This window comes from Montipora foliosa, unplaced genomic scaffold (assembly GCF_036669935.1).
Source record: "Montipora foliosa isolate CH-2021 unplaced genomic scaffold, ASM3666993v2 scaffold_447, whole genome shotgun sequence".
NCBI lineage: Eukaryota > Metazoa > Cnidaria > Anthozoa > Scleractinia > Acroporidae > Montipora > Montipora foliosa.
The window spans coordinates 110,001-115,000 of NW_027179753.1; the positions used below are offsets into that span (position 1 = coordinate 110,001).

A 5,000-nucleotide genomic window follows, 5' to 3' on the forward strand; every position below is an offset into this window, starting at 1 on the left:
ACAGATCATCGATGGACACAACAAAACCATCCTAAGCCAGAACATGCCACCTCCACAACAAACACCCACCAAACTCTGCAACTGCAGAGCGCCAGACAAATGCCCTTTGAAAGGACAATGCTTAGTCAAGGAAGTAGTGTATCAAGCCACCATCACGACCGCCGAAAGCACAGAGACATACGTCGGCCTCACCGCCACTGAGTTCAAGACGAGATGGCGAAACCACCAAATGTCATTCAAAAACGAAAGTAAAAAGAATGACACCGAACTGAGCAAACATCTATGGCAGCTAAAAGATCAAAAGAAAGACTTCGCAATCTCCTGGAAAATTCTAGCCAAGGCCAAATCTTATAGCAACCTTACTAAACGATGTAATCTATGTAGTACCGAGAAATTCTATATTGTATATAAACCGGACATGGCGACGCTCAACAAACGTAATGAACTCGTATCGACTTGCAGGCACAAGCGAAATTTTATCCTTAGGTTCAATCGCATCCTCAACAACCAATCATAAATTTACAAATGCTTTTTTACTATTGTTTTTCAAGTTTGAATCTTGTAACGATCACGCTACTGATGTATATAAACCCCAGCGATGCTACAGTGTACATGGAATTTAACTGATGAGTGGCCCAACTCCTTGTTGGTCTACGAAACAGACCTGTATTAAAGTCCATATGAAACTATATTGAGTAGAAAAACATTGTTATTACCGCTCCATTATTGTTGAGCACTATTCTGGATTTATCAGTGTGGAACTCACCTGAAGTTATATATATATATATATATATATATATATATATATATATATAATTAGTAGTGTAGGATGGGAACAGAAATCGATACAACAAAGGAAGTGAGTGAAAATGTGTTCAGCCGGGAATCGAGCCCGGGTCTCCTGGTTACCGGTCAGATGCCTTACCACTCGGCCACTGAACCAACCCCGCCATTCAGCCGAATTGGAAGGACCTTTAAATGGCAAGCTCTGAGGAGAATCGTACATTTTCTGCAGTGAGGATCGCGTCACTATGCTCAAGTTGATCAGCGATTCACAGTAAATTTCCCCCTATATATGAAATGATTGTGTAAGTTTGAGCGGGGAAATAACAACAACTAACTGCCTCATTTACCTTTGGATCACCAACTTATTCCCTTCAGAAGGCGATTCACAGTGATTTCTGACAAGTATTAATTAGTAGTGTAGGATGGGAACAGAAATCGATACAACAAAGGAAGTGAGTGAAAATGTGTTCAGCCGGGAATCGAGCCCGGGTCTCCTGGTTACCGGTCAGATGCCTTACCACTCGGCCACTGAACCAACCCCGCCATTCAGCCGAATTGGAAGGACCTTTAAATGGCAAGCTCTGAGGAGAATCGTACATTTTCTGCAGTGAGGATCGCGTCACTATGCTCAAGTTGATCAGCGATTCACAGTAAATTTCCCCCTATATATGAAATGATTGTGTAAGTTTGAGCGGGGAAATAACAACAACTAACTGCCTCATTTACCTTTGGATCACCAACCTATTCCCTTCAGAAGGCGATTCACAGTGATTTCTGACAAGTATTAATTAGTAGTGTAGGATGGGAACAGAAATCGATACAACAAAGGAAGTGAGTGAAAATGTGTTCAGCCGGGAATCGAACCCGGGTCTCCTGGTTACCGGTCAGATGCCTTACCACTCGGCCACTGAACCAACCCCGCCATTCATATATATATATATATATACAGTATATATATATATATATATATATATATATATATATATATATATATATATATATATATATATAAAGATGAATTTCTGGAGTCGGACTAGTTCAAAAACATTTAATTGCTACTCGGAGTTTCATGCTTCTAATGAAGCAATCATCAGGCAACTGACAACAATAACGGTTACATGTAAAGATATACAAATTTGAAAGTGGGGAACAATGCTTACTAGCATAATGTGTCAAGATGTGATTGGACGGCAAAAGCGCTAAACGATCGGGTAAGACTATTTTAGGTGAACGCGCTACTTAACAGAAATTTCTTAGAATGTCTACAGGTTGATGTCATTTCGTTTCTGTGGTTAAGTGTCGACATTTCCGGCTTACAAATTATGAAATATTTTTCCCATAGGCAAAGATTACATTTTTTTTTGGCATTAGAATACGACCTAGCTTGCTTTACTTTTTTCCACTTAATCTGATAATTGATGTTCTGTTCTTTTAGACTCCAAATATACTTGCTGAGCTCGGTTACATTTTTGTACCGTTCGTGCCTGAAAGAACATGTATGGTTTCTGTAGCGCTCCTTGAATGTTGTATCACACAGACCGATGTATGTCTCTTTTGTCTGTGAGGTCACGACCTCTGCTTGGTAGACAATGTTCCGGGTGTTACAATTTCCCTCAAGTGGGCAGGAATTCTTGTCTCGGCAATTGCAGTTGTCATCGATTTTTTCTGATTGATTTGATGATTTACTGATCTGGGCTTTGTTGTGGCTGGAGATGATGGTTTTTACGTTTGTCATACAGCTGTAGCTCAGCTTAAGGGTGTTTCGGTTGAAGATTTTGTGTAGTGGATTGGATTTAGGAAAATGTTTATCAATTAGTTGGAGGAAGCATTTACCGACTTTTTTTTCCACATTTTGGCTGTATGGCGGGTTAAACCACGTGATGTTTCTTTGACGGTTCTTGCTCTTTCGTGATGCATCAGGAATTGGCGCTTTGTTTGACAGGTTATACTTGTAGGCACTTTTATTAAGCGCATCTTGGTACACACCTTTGGCCTTGTCAACGCAACGCCGGAAATGTCGACACTTAACCACAGAAACGAAATGACATCAACCTGTAGACATTCTAAGAAATTTCTGTTAAGTAGCGCGTTCACCTAAAATAGTCTTACCCGATCGTTTAGCGCTTTTGCCGTCCAATCACATCTTGACACATTATGCTAGTAAGCATTGTTCCCCACTTTCAAATTTGTATATCTTTACATGTAACCGTTATTGTTGTCAGTTGCCTGATGATTGCTTCATTAGAAGCATGAAACTCCGAGTAGCAATTAAATGTTTTTGAACTAGTCCGACTCCAGAAATTCATCTTTATTCACAGCTCTGGTTTAACCATCGAGCACTTTTATAGCAGATGAAGTCTTCAGTTTTTCCACTGGCAGTCATATTAAGCTCTTACTTGTTGAGCACTCTGTTCGACTCATCGACTATTACCATGGAGAAGATCAACCTGGGCTACTCAACCAAGAACATCCCACTGCCATCTAAAAGCGAGTACATGAAAGGGTTTATTGAAAAGACGGAACAATTCTTACGGCGAATGCGATGGAAGGCTTACTATTTTCTAAATCAGCAAAAAACATCAGCGAAGGAGACATACGGATTCAAATCGAAAAACTCCCCACCTAAAATCAACGAGCTGATACCCTTTGAAGAAGACATGTTAGACCTTGTGCGGAACATTAAATTCAAGAACAACATAAAATCGAACTTCCAACGAAAACTAGACACCGACATCAAAAGAAAAATCAAGAAACCTAACAGCCTTCTGATCCCTGCTGACAAAACCACAAATTATTACGAAATGAATATAACCGCTTACAACAAGTTAATCAAGGAGAATGTAACAAAAACCTACAAAAAATCAAGTAGCAAAGTTGTCCAAAAGTTGAACTCACAGTCTGCAAGAATAGCTGAACATCTCAAACTAGATGACCGCATCGATAAGCTAGCCGAAAAGGAAGCATTTCTTACTTTAAAAGATCACAAACCCGCATTCCACGACCACCCGACCTGCCGCTTAATCAATCCATCCAAATCTGAAATCGGTGTGATAAGCAAGCGCATCCTTGATGATATCAACACGACCATCATCAATAAAACTAAAATCAACCAATGGAAAAACACATCCAGCGTTCTAAAATGGTTTAACGGCCTGCAACAAAAAGAAGTGCTATCTTTCATATGTTTTGACGTGTGCGATTTTTACCCGTCAATAACCGAGAAGCTACTCCGCAAGGCGCTGGATTTCGCCAATAGTTACCGATCCATCAGCGCACATGAGCCTGACATAATAATCCACGCTAAAAGGTCGCTGCTGTTCAGCGAAAACGTCCCATGGGAAAAGAAGACCTCCAACGACCGATTCGATGTCACCATGGGATCATTTGATGGAGCAGAAACATGCGAGCTGGTTGGTTGCTACATCTTATCACGCCTCACCGAAAAGTACGGAAATAGCATCGGTCTTTATCGCGATGATGGGCTATCAGCATTCAATAAACCACCACAAGAGATCGAGAGAATTAAGAAAGATATCTGCCAAATTTTCCGTGATAATGACCTTAAAATCACAGTAGATGCCAACCTAACCAAAGTCAATTTTTTAGATGTCACCCTCGACCTAAAAAGCGGAAAGCACTCACCATACACAAAAGAAGGAAACATACCGCTGTATGTACACAAGCAATCCAACCATCCACCTTCCATCCTAAGAAACATTCCCGAATCCATCAACAAGCGTCTTTCAGAAATTTCATCCGACAAAGATTGCTTTGACAAGGCCAAAGGTGTGTACCAAGATGCGCTTAATAAAATTGGCTACAACTATAACCTGTCAAACAAAGCGCCAATTCCTGATGCATCACGAAAGAGCAAGAACCGTCAAAGAAACATCACGTGGTTTAACCCGCCATACAGCCAAAATGTGGAAACAAAAGTCGGTAAATGCTTCCTCCAACTAATTGATAAACATTTTCCTAAATCCAATCCACTACACAAAATCTTCAACCGAAACACCGTTAAGCTGAGCTACAGCTGTATGACAAACGTAAAAACCATCATCTCCAGCCACAACAAAGCCCAGATCAGTAAATCATCAAATCAATCAGAAAAAATCGATGACAACTGCAATTGCCGAGACAAGAATTCCTGCCCACTTGAGGGAAATTGTAACACCCGGAACATTGTCTACCAAGCAGAGGTCGTAACCTCACAG

At 40.5% G+C, this 5,000-nt stretch overlaps 1 protein-coding gene and 1 non-coding gene across 3 annotated transcripts in view; one reads left to right on the forward strand and one right to left on the reverse strand.

Annotated features, from left to right (window-relative positions):
* Positions 1–5,000, forward strand: part of LOC137989221 (uncharacterized) — a 51,840-nt gene that overhangs the window by 12,966 nt on the left and 33,874 nt on the right. The gene's annotated exons all lie outside the window — the stretch shown is intronic.
* On the reverse strand, positions 1,629–1,700 carry Trnat-ggu (transfer RNA threonine (anticodon GGU)). The gene has a single exon. It is a non-coding gene; the product is annotated as a tRNA-Thr (tRNA).